Raw genomic sequence first — 18218 nt, forward strand, 5'->3', positions numbered from 1 at the left:
CCAATTACGTTAGGAAAAACCAACTTAATACGTCTTTCAACTTTTATTAATAAAACACAAGTTACACACGAAGGGCATGCATGGAAGTTTAGGTACGTTTGAACGAAACTTAGAATAATCAATTTTACAAGAGAAAAAAATATTTTTGATAAGGTAAAGTTAGTGTTATATATAAGAATTTAGAAAATACATATATGAAAGAACTTTATTTATTTATTTATTTCTTCTAAATTTCTTTACAAAAAACTTATTTATATATATCCCTGAATAGATGCTTTATCTTAAATTAGAATATCTTATAAATTACATATATATAGACTTAAAGTCTTGTATATAAAAAATAATTTCAATACAAAGATATTAATATAAGTATTTTATTAATTTCATGAGTTCTACAAATTTATATATCTCTTACATGCAATATTAACATTTTAAAACATATGACAATTTCATTTCATTTAATAAATTTAATTTTCTACATGAAAATCTTGCAAATTTAAAGTTTGTGTATAGTATGATATATATGGTTAAGATTAGCGCTTCACGTGTGACTGAAAGCATAGCGGCTATATTACATTCCAAGATCATCTCGAACGTTTGATATCATTTCATCCTATTATGATTGAAATCATCACCTTTAAGAAGGTTTAGAGTTAAGACATGTTATTAAGATAATTATACAGATTAATTATGGTAATTATTTAGTTCATATAAACAACTATTAAATATAATCTTTTTTAAAAAGTGATAGTTACAAAATTATGTAGTGTTTACATGAAAGACAAACATGTCAAATAATCTTTTAAAACTAAAAATATTGTTTCAACAAAAAGACCTATAGAGCTGCTTCATATAGATTTATTTGGACCTACAAGAACTGTGTCCATGAGTGGTAAACACTATGAACTAATAGTAGTGGACGATTTCTCTAGGTAGACATGGGTCCTATTTCTGACTCACAAGGATGAAGCGTATGATGCCTTTGACAAACTCTTTAAAAGGATAGAAATCGAAAATAATTTTAAAATCATGTATATTCGAAGTGATCATGGAGAAGAATTTGAAGAAGTGTATATCAAAAGTGTATGAAGAAGTGTTCTCCAGATATATATTTTACATGCAGAAAAACCCCTTTATATAGGGTTGGAGAACGAAAAGAGAAAGGGGAAAAAGAAAATAGGAGAGGGGAACCTTGTTGTGACGCTTCGAGCTCTCTGATCAGACGGCTAGCCTTCATTTCGCTCCACAGCCCTCCGATCACCTTCTTCGGTCAGGTCCGGTCAGAGTCGCAAGCTTCTTCTTCTACCCTAGCTCGAAGGTTCTACTCTCTTCTAAATGAATGTTCTTGAGAGAATGTTATTTTCTCAAATGAGCTGCTCTGCAATGACCCCCAAAAGCTGCCTCCATTGAAACTCACTGTTTCACTTAAGCCCATACCAGCATTGGCAGCCCAATTATCCAATCAGCAGCAGTCTTCCAATTGTAGCACCATTGTAGCAGGTCAGCACTGCCGTCAATTTCACTTGCAGCAGCTTAATGTTAAATCAGTGGCCCAAAATAGCAGCCCAAATTTAATCCAGCAGCTCATTCCCAAAATGCAGCAGCCAAATTCTTAATGTATCAGTAACAGCGGCCCACCAGAGTTGCAATCAGAGGTCCAATGTTGACATCAGCCTAATTAAATCTGTCCAATTTCAACAGCCCAATGTAGTGGCAGCAACCCACTCTTTTTCATATTTGCATCAAAGGAAAAAAAATTAATACCAAATTAAAGAAAAGAAAAAAAATCTAACAATTAAAAAGAAAGATTTTTATTAAAGATTTTCTAAAAAATTATTATTTTCCTACTAATTAACAAAATCTAAAAATTACATCTAAAAACCTATTTTTAACTAGAATTTTATAAAACTAAAGAATTAAGAGAAAAACATAAAACTAGCCTAATTCTAAGAAATTAAAAACTAAAGAAATCTAAGAAATAATTTTTAACAAGGAAAAATATGTAAATCTAGAGTGTTATCATTAGTGTAACGGTTAACTAGGTAGAAAGCAAAATTTTACTAAAGTAACTTAAGCACAAAATTTGAGTGATTTTCAACTCTACTCAAAATGCGATATGAATTCCTCTAAGCATAGACATCTAATTAAAAATTCAAACGATCAAGATGAATCAATATGCCTTATGAACTACATATCAAATGTTAAGGTCAATCTAATGGTAAATGAAGTGAAAATTAAAGTTTTTACCAAGGTAACTTAAGAATATATAAAAATACAATGTTCATCAGGTTTCCCAAAATTGCGAAATTAATTACTTTAAACATAGTTTTTCAAATTAAAAATCTGATCGGTCAAAGTGTAGTAATATATCATAGGAATCATATATCCAAATTTAAGGTTGATCTAACAATAAAATAGGTGAGAATTTAGGTTTTACTAAGAGAACTCAGTAGTAGAAATAAAGTGGTATTTAATTTATTCAAACATGCATGATTTATTTCTCTAAGTACAAACCTCTAACTAATTATCTCAATGATCAAACTGAAGCAATAGGTCTTAGGACTCATATATCAAAGTTTTAGCTAAATCTAACGGTAAACAAAAGTGAAAAGAGAGGTTTTACCAAAGTAGCTCGAAAATAAATAAATCATAGACAAGAAAGCTAAAATTTACACAAGTGGATACATAACTACCGTTAGAAAAAAAATCAACATATTCACAACTTATATTCATGCATATAATGTACAATTATCATGTATAAAAGGATTAGTTCCCCATACCTAGATTCCTTGGTTCTCCTTTACGAGAAATTAGCAGTTCCAACTCTTCTACATGATCTAAGGTAATTCTAGATCTACAGAGTTTGTCCAACCTTTTTGCTTACTTCTTCCTATCTCAGATCAATTCTCTCTCTTTTGTTTTTCCTTATTATTTCATTTTTGGTTTTCTCTCTATTAAGGTAAAGAACCAACATTTTTATTCTTGAAAATCAGCAGCCTTAGTGTTGAAAGGTTTCTAAAACAAAGAGACAAGCCTACCTTAATCTAAGTTTAATGTTTTCCGCAGTTCCACTTGAAATTCCTATGAAATTTTTATTTCATTTGTGTTTACATAAGGAAAGTCTTGATATGAATAAAAAAAGTCAAGATATGAAAGACAATACACTATATGTGTGGGGAAAAGGAGGAAATAATGCAATGGTGTAGAAAAAAGGACAAAACACTTTAAAGATGAAGAAATAAAAGAAGCTACAATGGACAAGAGAAAATGACTATATATGTGGGGAAGAGGATGAAAATTTCACATCATGTAGGAGAGAAAGGATAAGTTTCGATTTTCATTAACCAAAACCAAAAATAAAAATATTTCTACTCTATAAATCATAGGTTGTATTGGATGGGTATTTTCGAGTGTATAAAAAAATTTAGATACCATGGTAATTTAATAAAATAATAGAATCACATCTTAAACACATTAGTACACTACTAGAGAAAGAAGAAAATATATTTATCGTAAATATTTCTGGATCTCACAAACAACACTACTTATTGTCAAATGATAGGTTTACTTTTGTATATCACCGTGTCTTGATCTGACATAATGTTCAGTGTCAAGTACTTGAAAAACACTAAAGGCGGGGGGTGTTGAATAATGTTAATAGAAAAGCTTTTCGCAATCGTTCTTATATAGCACTTTCGTCGAGCACAAGATTTTTCAAGTAGTTGTTTAACGGGCAACTCTGTAAATGATTTTAATCAATGAATTATTTTCTTTGTGCTATATAGGATATTCACTACAGTGTTTGTAAGAGCTTTCTTTTTAATGAATAATCATTTAGTATGGAAAGCCCTTGTATTTAAAACTAAAATGCTGCATGTTTAATAAGAGAAGCGTTTAGACAAAATTAAACAATAAATGCACATATACTTTTATACTGGTTCACTCAAACAAAGGTAATTTCAGTCTCCTCTATCCAAAGAGGGTTCGACTATAATGTTTGATAAGACTATAACTAAGTATTCTCACCTCTCCTGGTATCCCTAGACACTCCTAGTATCTCCTGATATGCTACCTAGTTGAGTTTGACCCGCTCTTGGTTGTGCATAATTCTTCATGACTCCTGGTATTCCTAGTCAACGAATAACTTTCCGTTACCCTAGACTAGTTGTTCAAACCACTCCTGGTAATAGACAATCCTAGTATCCTCTGATACGCTGCCTAGATTTCTTTAACTCGTTAAAGTTTCACAACAAGTATTTTAATTCTCTTTAGAATTGCAATCACTTGATTGCTTACAAGTCGTTTAGATAATTACTCTCGCAATGAGGATACGTGTTCGATACAATACAATCTATACACTCAGTGGGTGTTTCTCTCTTTTATCTTTTCTTAAAAAAGTAAGCAAAATATTACAATGAAGCTTGAGAGAATTGTTTGACTTTTCTCTTTTTCTCTTCTCAGATATTCTCTTTTTGCTTGAGCATCTATATGCTTCTCTTCTAAATACTTTTCGTAGGATTGATATTTTTGTTGTAAGCTATCCTTTTGATTCTTCCTTTGAATGATCTTCTATTTAAAGGCTTTTTCAAAAGGTATCCGTTAGTTTGAACTCTTAGCCTTGATTCTTGTGTCTTCTCTCTCTTGTGTGTGAAGTAATCATTGGTTAAAGTCAATTTGTCAGAGCATATTTTGTTTTTCAGTACTTTGCTCGAAGTAGGTTGTACTATCTTTCAAACACTTCTTCTTATGAAGAGAACATTCCGTGAATGTCTTCTTTGTCTCTAACACCCACTTTTGATATATTTCAAATAAAGCATGTGGATGTGTGTAGTAGGTTATCTACATATAATAGAATAGATTGTGCATGTACCAAATATGTCTTATCTCTTATTACTTTTATTGTTTTTGAACATTAAGCATTTAATGACATTTAATGCTTATTTTATACAAAAAAAATGCCTTTTACATTTCCTATCGTTGAGGTAACATTTATCATTTAAGCGTTTCCTTAATATATCATTCGTTGAGTAAGAACTTTATCGTTAGACGAAGTAAAGATTTTAGCTCATGGTATCATCTAGTTTGTTGTAAATGCTTATTGGAATATTGACTTTTTAGAGCTTGAGTGTTTAGCATGTTTCTTCTTTTATAAGTTTTCGATCTTTGTTTAAGGCTTTTAGAGGGTTTGGTCAAAGGCATTGTCTTGACACCTTTTTTCTTCTTGAGAGTTCAGCTGATTACCATTGGGTACAAGATTACTTACGCATTTAGCATAACTCTCTTAGAAGCTTTAACGTATAAGTTGTTTAGCGTTGAGTTTGGAAGCTTTAACCTAATTGTTTTCCTAAGTATTTTTCTAAGGTTTTTCTATGTTGATGAATGATTTGGGCATCTTGTTTCTAGCATTTATGTTTCTACCTATCCTATTCTTCTGGTTTAGGTATTTTCATATTCTTGTCTAGTTTAATGTTATTTGATTAAACTTCAAAACATGATAGTGTTTAGACATATGAGTCTTGTAGACGATTTTGTCTTAACAATCTTCCCCTTTTTGACGTTTAACAAATACACATCTAAATGATATGCTTTTTCTTAGTTCAACACAAATTTACTATTTTATATGTTTAGTGTTTTGCAAGTTTTATTACATCTATTATTTTATCTTTTGCATGCGGGTTAATGGTCACAATCGAAGTATATAGAAACATATTAAAGGACTGAATCAAAATACACAAAGACAAAAATTGGTAATTAAAAGACTTGTATTTAAGCACATAAACATATTACATTAATGCAAAGATGAACTCGTAAAATGAACTTCTAAGAATCTGGAGACTCTCCTTAATTATGTGTTATCCTATTTTATCTTATCTTCTGGTGTAATTCCCCTTAGTACATGCTCCTAGATGTTGACACATGTAATATTTGTTTCTCGCCCTTGTTTGATAAACATCAAAAGGGAAGGAGAGAAAGGACATCAGCGCCCGACATAGGACGAGTTAGCTCCTTAGTCCACATCAGATCATATTAGAACAATGGAACAATATGATGATGGGAGTGAAGGAGGAGGAGATGGAACGATGAGGAGGAAGAGAAGGTGGGGAAGGGAAGGAACATGTAGAGAGAGGTGTGAAAAAAGAAGTGGACGAGAAACAGAAAGACTATGTGTCGAGACAAGACAAGCTCGTCTATAGAACCCTCAGTTTTTATGTTTAATCAAACAATATGAAACGAAGTAGTGTTAGTTTTGAAGTTGAAACAAAGCAACAACATGAAACAACCGTTTTGGTTATGACAGTAGAATGAACCAAACACTAAACGCTAAGACAGGAACCCTGAGTTTGAAAGAACAAGTGTCCAAACAACATGTCTAACATAATCAATCCACTAGGAATAAAAGTCTGTAGATGACCTCCTAAGAAGTTTGACACAAACAAAATATTAGAATTATCCCCAACAATTTAAAAGCCTTAGGAAAACACTTAGGATTATAGAAAATAGAAAAACACCTAAGTCAAAACACTCAAACGCAATGATAAATGACCAGTAAGTAAAAAACGTTTGAAAAAGAGTTACGCTAAACGCAAAAGCTATATTGTACCCAAGGGGTATTCAGGTGAACTCTCGAGAAAACAGAAAAAGTGTCAAGACTATGTATATGACAAAAACACCCCAAAAAGATTAAACCAAAAACATGAATTAAACAAGACTATGTCAAGACTTGTTAAACGCTCTTGCTTTAAAATAAACAATATCTCAAAAAATGTTTACATCATAAATTATCTAATTAAACATTTATAAATTAATAAAAATTCATACAAAATTAAAAAAATTATAAACTAATACAATAATTAAAAAACTAATATAATGAAAGATTTTACAAAAACATTTAAACATAAATCAGATATAGACATCTAAAAATTACAACATCGAATGTCGACATCTGATTCTTCCTACATTGAATGTCGGCATCTAATGTTGTAATTTTCAAATTTCCATATCCGATTCGTATTTTAAATGTTTTATATCTTGTATCATGCACCTGGAAACATATTATAGCAGCAACAACCACCACTAGCTATGTCAACCATGAACAACACTACCACTACCTATGCCAACCAGTAACACCAACACCACGACCTATGTAACACCCAAATAATTTAAAGGGTATTACTGATAGTAGAGACTAAATTAATTTGATACCTCATATAAACAATCAAACTTTATTTCAATTACTCCAAAGTACAATACCAAACTTACAAACTTTAAACAATATAGTCTTCACCGTTGACATTTCAACTTTTAAATTTTACACAACATAATCTTCTCAATACAAATTTATTCTTTTTACAAAAATCCCTGAAAGGTTTTCCCCGCATCTCTCTCATCTCTAAGCTTTTTCAACCACATCTGCAACATTATCTAATCACATATAACATGAGTTATATGATCATAGCACAAACAAATAAGGGTAAGCCAACCATATCAAATCAATCATTAAACTTGTAATAAGAATAGTTCAATCATTTATTTCTACAATTACTCAAATATCATTACCCCGATGTCATTAATTCATCATTATCAAAATCATCTTCCTCAATTTCATAAACCTTACAATTTATATTATGCTTACTCACGAAGCCTTATGGTCAGACCGCTCTCTGCCTGCTTCCTTAAGCCTCACCTGTATACTATGTCTTACTCTCTGAAGCCTTATGGTCAGACCGCTCTCTGCCTGCTTCTATAAAACTTATGAACCACATATTTATGTCAAAGCCTTATGGTCAGACCACTTGCTGCCTGCTTTCATTAACCTCAGGTGTTACTTTGCTCATACCAAGCTCTCATGGTATAACCGAACATATTACTTTCCGTAGGAAACATCATTTCATAAGCAATAATTTCTTATATCCACTCCAACATTTCATCAAATCAACAATTCATAACCTCTTCTCCACATAACTCAATCATGTTCATTCTCTAATCATAATTTGACAATAACTTATTTTGGTGTCAATAAATTAAACATATCGCCAGCTATCATAATTCATATTATAAACTCATTTTTGACCATAACGAGTATAACTCAACATATTTTCACCAATCAAAGATTCATAGATCATCCAAAACATTTCATCATATCTTAGCCACTACGTATTAAAGTCTGAGCTCAATGTAACGATAAATAAAATATATATGAAGTTTTTACCATGATAACTTTATACATCTCCAATTAACTTATTTTATTTTAATTTCATCCTATTAGAGATCTTTCTTTACCCCAATTGGTCACCGGAGAGGACCCAGATGTCTGAACGCATCAAACTCACCTTCGACGCCAACACATATGACTAGTCACAACTGACTGGACCAGGCCAGGGCTGCTCTATGATCAGGGATGTGCCAACTCAGGTTTTTAAGGTTCCTCTATCCTACCAACAAAGGGAGGCCTTCAATAATTAACAATTTATTTACTTAAATTATCTACCTTGTTCTCTTATGCTCTAAATCTAAAATGCCTAATTTTAATATTTTTACTTCCTCTTACAACAACCTCAAATAGTATCACTACATCTATTTAATACTCATTTCCAAGTTATTACAGAATCCTTACTCCAGACCTTCCAACAAGATCAATTTCAGCCAAGAAACTCATTCATGATAGAATTCATACAAGATAATTATAAACAACTAACCATAATAAGATATTATTATAAATGGTCATAGAAGAATACAATATTTGACAATCATAAGAATAATCTTAATATAAAAATTCATGGGAAACAAGAAGTTGAATCTGGCAGAGCCGGTTAGACAACTTCTAATCCATCCAAAAATACAATATAATTAAGTAACAAGAGCAACACATGTCTGGGGAAATAAGAAGTTGAATCTGGCAGAGCCGGTTAGACAACTTCTAATCCTTCCAAAAATGCAATAAAATAAATAAGTAAAGCAATAAATAGTTTGGGGAAACAAGAAGCTGAATCTGGCAGAGCCGGTTAGACAACTTCTAATCCTTCCAAAAGTGCAATAAAATAAATAACTGAAGCAATAGAAAGTTTGGGGAAACAAGAAATTGAATCTGGCAGAGTCGGTTAGACAATTTCTAATCCTTCCAAAATACAATAAAAATAAATAAGGAAAACAATAGAATGTTTGGGGAAACAAGAAATTGAATCTGGCAGAGCCGGTTAGACAATTTCTAATCCTTCCAAAATACAATAAAAATAAATAAGGAAAACAATAGAATGTTTGGGGAAACAAGAAATTGAATCTGGCAGAGCCGGTTAGACAATTTCTAATCCTTCCAAAATACAAAATAAACAACTAATAACATACAAGTGGTATAACATAATCAACATTACATTTTACAACTATCACACTTGGATATCAACACAAAAGCATACTCTCATTTAAAATTTAAGATCATACAGAAACAAAATACTCCATATTCAAGATATAAGATCAGAAAAAGCAAAATATAGCATATTCAAGACTCAAGATAATACAAAAGGAAATACTCAAAGTTAGCTCCCCTTACCTCTATTACAGACTTAATTTCCTCGCCCTCTGAAAACTTCCAGAATATCCCCTTTTGCAAAATTTGAAATTCTTTCAACTCTTTTCTCTCAAAAATTTTCTAAGTTCTTTGGTGTAAATTTTCAGCCTCCCCCCTTGGCTATTTATAGCAAAAAAGTTTACTATTCATTTTTACTATTCATTTTAACTATTCATTTTTTTATTCATTTTACTATTACAAAAATAATTTTTTATTTGCAATTTGATAAATTCTGATCTCAAAGCTACGTGGAACACTTATCCTTTCCAAAAATATTTTTTTTTTTTTTTTTTTACTATTCACGTTTTACTATTCACTTTTTACTATTCACTTTTTACTATTCATTTTTTTTTTATCTAGTATTTTAACTTACAAATATTTTCAAGGATCTTACAATCTCCCCAACAACAATTATTTTCGCCCTCGAAAATTATTTATTTAAACAAAGACTATCTAACAAAAGATTACTTACAAAAGAGATATGGATATTCCTTTATCATAAATTCTTCCAATTCCCAAGTCATTTCCTGTGTGTCTTCATTCCAAAGTACTTTTACTGTGCGAATATCTTTCCCTCTTAGCTTTTTCATTTGAACATCTAGTATACGCACTGGTCCAACTTCCATTGTTAAATTTTCCTTGACCTGAATTTCATCAACTTCTAACACATGCTTTGGATCTGGAATATACTTCCTCAGTTGGGATACATGAAAAACGTTATGCAAATTTGCCAATCCAGGTGGTAATGCTACCTCATAAGCCACTGGCCCAATCTTTTTGAGAATTTGATACGGTCCGAGAAATTTTGGTGTCAGTTTCCTCATCTTGATAGCTCTCCCGACTCCTGTAGTTGGTGTTACTCGTAAGAATACATGATCTCCTTCTTCAAATTCTAACGGTCTTCTTCTTTTGTCGGCATATGACTTTTGTCTACTTTGAGTTGCTTTCATCCGATCTTGGATTAATTTTATTTTTTCTGTGGTTCGCTGTAATAGCTCGGGTCCCACTGTTAGTGCTTCCCCATCTTGAAACCAACACAACGGGGTTCTACATCTTCTTCCATATAAAGCTTCATATGGTGGCATACCAATACTGGAATGATAACTGTTGTTGTAAGTAAATTCTACTAATGGTAGTATCTCATTCCAACTTCCAAGATGATCTAATACACAAGTCCTTAGCAAATCCTCCAAAGACTGAATAGTCCTTTCTGTTTGACCATCAGTCTGAGGGTGATAAGCCGAACTCATCCTCAACTGCGTTCCCAGAGCCTTCTGTAGCGTCTGCCAAAACCTTGAAGTAAACCTTGGATCTCTGTCTGACACAATGCTTGTAGGTATTCCATGCAACCTCACTACTTCCCTGATGTATAACTCCGTCAGCTTTTCTAGAGACATACGTTGATTAATGGGCAAAAAGTGAGCGCTCTTGGTTAGTCTATCAACGATAACCCAGATAGAATCGTGACCTTTTGATGATTTTGGTAAATGTGTTACAAAGTCCATCGAGATACTGTCCCACTTCCATTGAGGAATGTCTAACTGCCGTAACATCCCTCCCGGTTTTTGATGCTCCACTTTTGCCTTCTGACACACCAAGCAGGCTGCTACAAACTCGGCCACATCCCTCTTCATTCCATTCCACCAAAATGACTCTTTCAGGTCCTTATACATCTTAGTCATACCTGGATGTATGCTAAGACGACTTTTATGGCCTTCGTCTAAAATTAAATGTTTTAATTCACTCTTTGCAGGTATACACACTCTGTTCTTAAATCGAAGGATGCCATCTTTACTTAGAACGAAGTCCTTAGTTTGATCGGTGTCCAACAACCTGATCTTTTGCTGCAACTCTTGATCCATCGACTGCTCAACCTTCACTTGTTCTAAGAAGTCACTAGTGATTACTAAATGACCACACCATATATGATCTGGGGTTAACTGCAACCCCAAGTTCATATCACGTAACTTTTCTAACAGTTCTAATTCCTTCACCATCATTGTTGTTATTTGAGCTTGTCTCCTACTCAATGCATCTGCCACCACATTGGCTTTTCCTGGGTGATATAAAAGCTCGAAATCATAGTCCTTCATATATTCCATCCATCTTCTTTGTCGCATGTTCAGCTCCTTTTGATCGAACAAATACTTTAGACTCTTATGGTCACTAAAAACTTGGAAACTTGCCCCATAGAGGTAGTGTCTCCATGTCTTTAATGCAAATACTACTGCTGCAAGTTCTATGTCATGCGTTGGGTAGTTCTTCTCATGCGCCTTTAGCTGCCTAGATGCATAAGCTACAGGTCTCCTTCCTTGCATTAGGACGCACCCCAATCCTTGATATGACGCATCGCAGTACACCTCAAAAGATTTGCTAGAGTCTGGAATGATTAATACTGGTGCTGACGTTAGTCGTTGCTTCATATCCTCAAAACTGGCTTCGCACTTGTCAGTCCACAGAAATGGTTGATCTTTACGAGTTAACTGAGTTAGAGGACCTACAATCTTGGAAAACCCTTCAACAAAACGTCGGTAATAACTGGCTAATCCTACAAAACTTCGTACTTCAGTTACAGTTTTCGGCCGCTCCCACTTTAGCACAGCTTCCACCTTTGCTGGATCCACTGAGATTCCTTGAGCAGAAATCACATGACCCAAAAATTGTACTTTCTCTATCCAGAACTCACACTTTGACAGTTTCCCATACAGTTGATGTTTTCTTAAAATTTCCAACGCCACCCTCAAGTGTTCTGCATGCTTTTCCTTATTCTCTGAATAGATAAGAATATCGTCTATAAATACTACCACGAACTTATCTAAACATGACCGAAATATTCTGTTCATGTAGTCCATAAAAATCGCAGGAGCATTCGTCACGCCAAACGGCATTACCACGTACTCAAAGTGTCCGTAGCGAGATCTGAAAGCCGTCTTTTGCACATCTTCCGTCTTGACCAGAATCTGATGGTACCCAGATCTGAGATCAATTTTTGAAAACACCTCTGCTCCTCTCAACTGATCTAATAGATCATCGATTCTTGGCAAAGGATATTTGTTCTTTATTGTAACCTTGTTCAGCTGTCGATAATCCACGCACAACCTTGAACTTCCATCCTTCTTCTTCACCAGCAATACAGGAGCTCCCCATGGAGACACACTTGGACGGATAAACTTCTTCTCCAGCAGGTCTTTGATTTGCTTTTTCAACTCTACTAGTTCGGCAGGAGCCATTCTGTATGGAGCCATAGAAACTGGGCCAGCTCCGGGCATTAGATCTATTGTGAAATCGATCTCTTGACTAGGTGGTAAACCTGGTACTTGTTATGGAAAAACATCAACATATTCTTCTACCACAGGTATTCCGATGATTTGTTCTTCAGTATTCTCTCTTTTCTCCTGAGCTAACACCACATAGCAGGTAGCTCCATCTTTGATATCCTTCGCAACTACTCGAGTTGAGGTTAGTTCTAAATCGTTCAAATTTAGAAACTCTATCTTTTGTTTCCCACAATCAATAAGAACGTGATTGGCAGTCAACCAATCCATTCCCAAAATAATGTCTAGATTTTGAAGGGGTAAGCAGATCAAGTTCACTTTGAACTTGCGTCCTGCAATTTGGATCGGGTATCCGACACAGATTGAACTGGTCGTAACTGGTCCCGATGCTGGTGTAGAAACTACTAATTCACACCCTAGATCAAGCATCGGTAATCCGAGTCTTTCTAAACATGCTAGGGATATAAAGGAGTGTGTGGCTCCAGAGTCAAACAAAACATATACGCATTCTCCTAACAACATACAGGTGTGTAAGATTAATGTACCTGGCTTAGTAGCCTCTTCTGCAGACATTGCGAATACTCTTCCTGTTGCCCGGGGCTTTACTTCAGCAGAATCTTGTTGTTGTGGTTCTCCCACCTTCTTTTTCTTTGGACAAACATTAGCAAAGTGTCCCGGATCATTGCAGATGAAACATCTCTTCCCTTCAACTTTTTCCCCAATAAGTTTAGGGCAGTCACGTCTGAAATGTGCCCCTCCACACTCAAAACACTTCACTGTTCCTCGATATGATAATTGTGGTTTTTCATAAGGTTTTTTGTTGAATTTCATTGAAGATTCTCCCTTGGCAAGTCTGGAAACTCTACTTGGATCAAACTCCAATAATTCTATCATTCTGGCTTTTTCTACCAATGCTGGAAACTCTTGTATTTCCAATGGCATAAGTACCTTCTTCAGTTCATGCCTTAGTCCTCCCTCGAATTTTCGACATCTCCATTCTTCTGTGATATTCTGAGTATAAAACCTCGAGAGATAATTAAATTTTACTACGTACTCTTGTACTGATAACCTCCTTTGTTGTAAGGTCAGAAACTCCGCCTCCCTTGCAAATTTTGCACTGTTTGGAAAATATTTTTCCAAGAACCTTATCTTAAAGTTCTCCCAATTCACAGCCTCACCACGAACCGTCATCAACTGTTGCATACTTTCCCACCAATATTCAGCCTCCCCGACCAAAAGAAATGATGCATAAGTTAATTTTTGTTCTTCTGAGCAAGTTATTACCCGAAAAATCTTCTCGTTCTGCCTTAGCCAAGAGTCAGCCTCATCAGGAGTAGCCTCCCCATTAAATTTAGTTGGATCATGCCTTAAGAAGTCATTCAAGCTAGAATGATTTTGAGGTACTTGATCAACTTGTTGTTGCTGCATCTTTGTCGAGTTTAAATGATTTCTTCAAAAAGATAACAATACAATTTAGCATATGATATCAATTTCCTCCAATAGTCATTTTCATCATAACAATTAATAGTTTTACTAAGAATAATAATTTCACTCCCCATAGTCCCAAAATACTTTCGAAAACCATTGCTCTGATACCATAATGTAACACCCAAATAATTTAAAGGGTATTACTGATAGTAGAGACTAAATTAATTTGATACCTCATATAAACAATCAAACTTTATTTCAATTACTCCAAAGTACAATACCAAACTTACAAACTTTAAACAATATAGTCTTCACCGTTGACATTTCAACTTTTAAATTTTACACAACATAATCTTCTCAATACAAATTTATTCTTTTTACAAAAATCCCTGAAAGGTTTTCCCCGCATCTCTCTCATCTCTAAGCTTTTTCAACCACATCTGCAACATTATCTAATCACATATAACATGAGTTATATGATCATAGCACAAACAAATAAGGGTAAGCCAACCATATCAAATCAATCATTAAACTTGTAATAAGAATAGTTCAATCATTTATTTCTACAATTACTCAAATATCATTACCCCGATGTCATTAATTCATCATTATCAAAATCATCTTCCTCAATTTCATAAACCTTACAATTTATATTATGCTTACTCACGAAGCCTTATGGTCAGACCGCTCTCTGCCTGCTTCCTTAAGCCTCACCTGTATACTATGTCTTACTCTCTGAAGCCTTATGGTCAGACCGCTCTCTGCCTGCTTCTATAAAACTTATGAACCACATATTTATGTCAAAGCCTTATGGTCAGACCACTTGCTGCCTGCTTTCATTAACCTCAGGTGTTACTTTGCTCATACCAAGCTCTCATGGTATAACCGAACATATTACTTCCCGTAGGAAACATCATTTCATAAGCAATAATTTCTTATATCCACTCCAACATTTCATCAAATCAACAATTCATAACCTCTTCTCCACATAACTCAATCATGTTCATTCTCTAATCATAATTTGACAATAACTTATTTTGGTGTCAATAAATTAAACATATCGCCAGCTATCATAATTCATATTATAAACTCATTTTTGACCATAACGAGTATAACTCAACATATTTTCACCAATCAAAGATTCATAGATCATCCAAAACATTTCATCATATCTTAGCCACTACGTATTAAAGTCTGAGCTCAATGTAACGATAAATAAAATATATATGAAGTTTTTACCATGATAACTTTATACATCTCCAATTAACTTATTTTATTTTAATTTCATCCTATTAGAGATCTTTCTTTACCCCAATTGGTCACCGGAGAGGACCCAGATGTCTGAACGCATCAAACTCACCTTCGACGCCAACACATATGACTAGTCACAACTGACTGGACCAGGCCAGGGCTGCTCTATGATCAGGGATGTGCCAACTCAGGTTTTTAAGGTTCCTCTATCCTACCAACAAAGGGAGGCCTTCAATAATTAACAATTTATTTACTTAAATTATCTACCTTGTTCTCTTATGCTCTAAATCTAAAATGCCTAATTTTAATATTTTTACTTCCTCTTACAACAACCTCAAATAGTATCACTACATCTATTTAATACTCATTTCCAAGTTATTACAGAATCCTTACTCCAGACCTTCCAACAAGATCAATTTCAGCCAAGAAACTCATTCATGATAGAATTCATACAAGATAATTATAAACAACTAACCATAATAAGATATTATTATAAATGGTCATAGAAGAATACAATATTTGACAATCATAAGAATAATCTTAATATAAAAATTCATGGGAAACAAGAAGTTGAATCTGGCAGAGCCGGTTAGACAACTTCTAATCCATCCAAAAATACAATATAATTAAGTAACAAGAGCAACACATGTCTGGGGAAATAAGAAGTTGAATCTGGCAGAGCCGGTTAGACAACTTCTAATCCTTCCAAAAATGCAATAAAATAAATAAGTAAAGCAATAAATAGTTTGGGGAAACAAGAAGCTGAATCTGGCAGAGCCGGTTAGACAACTTCTAATCCTTCCAAAAGTGCAATAAAATAAATAACTGAAGCAATAGAAAGTTTGGGGAAACAAGAAATTGAATCTGGCAGAGTCGGTTAGACAATTTCTAATCCTTCCAAAATACAATAAAAATAAATAAGGAAAACAATAGAATGTTTGGGGAAACAAGAAATTGAATCTGGCAGAGCCGGTTAGACAATTTCTAATCCTTCCAAAATACAATAAAAATAAATAAGGAAAACAATAGAATGTTTGGGGAAACAAGAAATTGAATCTGGCAGAGCCGGTTAGACAATTTCTAATCCTTCCAAAATACAAAATAAACAACTAATAACATACAAGTGGTATAACATAATCAACATTACATTTTACAACTATCACACTTGGATATCAACACAAAAGCATACTCTCATTTAAAATTTAAGATCATACAGAAACAAAATACTCCATATTCAAGATATAAGATCAGAAAAAGCAAAATATAGCATATTCAAGACTCAAGATAATACAAAAGGAAATACTCAAAGTTAGCTCCCCTTACCTCTATTACAGACTTAATTTCCTCGCCCTCTGAAAACTTCCAGAATATCCCCTTTTGCAAAATTTGAAATTCTTTCAACTCTTTTCTCTCAAAAATTTTCTAAGTTCTTTGGTGTAAATTTTCAGCCTCCCCCCTTGGCTATTTATAGCAAAAAAATTTACTATTCATTTTTACTATTCATTTTAACTATTCATTTTTTTATTCATTTTACTATTACAAAAATAATTTTTTATTTGCAATTTGATAAATTCTGATCTCAAAGCTACGTGGAACACTTATCCTTTCCAAAAATATTTTTTTTTTTTTTTTTTTTTACTATTCACGTTTTACTATTCACTTTTTACTATTCACTTTTTACTATTCACAATTTACTATTCATTTTTTTTTTATCTAGTATTTTAACTTACAAATATTTTCAAGGATCTTACAACCTACCTGGAAGCATCACCTCCAAGCTCAACTGGCTAGAAGCACCACCTAACACCCTAAGTTGCCTCAACAAAAATCCCTCTCAAATCTCTCTTAACTCTAAAGACCACACTTAGGAGGAGAACAAATAATATGGAGTAGAGAGAAACACACTCATTCGATTGAAACAAATGAAATGGAATGAAGAGAAACACTTAAGGAAAGAGAAGAGATGAACAAATTCAAAAGGGGTAAAAATGGGGTGAGGGTCTTTTAATAGATAAAATCAAATGAGGTGCATGTTTCGTAATAAGGGAAATGAGGTGTAGGGTTTCAATGCTTCATTCAATGCACAAAATTCCTTAATGACACAATTAATTAATGATAACCACATCATTAATTAAAGGGTAATTGAAGGTGCAAAATGAAAAGGTTGGAGGTGCAGGGTGAAACACCCTCTCATTATCCCGTTCTTGGGTTGGTGGGCCACGACATTAGCCTTGTGGAAGGTGAGTATGAGTGCAAAATTACCATAACCCTCTTAGTTTTCATTAAGGGACGAGTAGGTGCCCTGTTGTGCTTGTCTTATGATTTAACGTGATAAAATGAATGGGACGCGTATTAGTAGCGTTTATAATGATATATGTTTAGAGTGTTTTGATGAATGTTGGCGGATTAAGCAGTGTGTACTAAAAGCCTTTTTGTAATGGAAGTTGGTATTCAATTTTGATTTAATAATAATAAGAGTAAAAGTAATGAGGTTTGAGCTTGATGGAGGTTTGTTCAATGAATATTATTGAGAATGTGTATGCTATTATCGCATGAACATAAACTATTTTCTTTCCTTGATTTGTTGTCGGCTGTGTGAGCTTTTCGTACTATGCTACGTTAAGGATATTGGGTCTCAAGTAGACATAAAGATTTGTGTGTCACCCTTCCTCCTGCATGAGAACTTGAAAGGGTTGGATGTC

This window comes from Vigna umbellata, chromosome 1 (assembly GCF_029865625.1).
Source record: "Vigna umbellata cultivar VRB3 chromosome 1, Vumbellata_1.0, whole genome shotgun sequence".
Lineage (NCBI taxonomy): Eukaryota > Viridiplantae > Streptophyta > Magnoliopsida > Fabales > Fabaceae > Vigna > Vigna umbellata.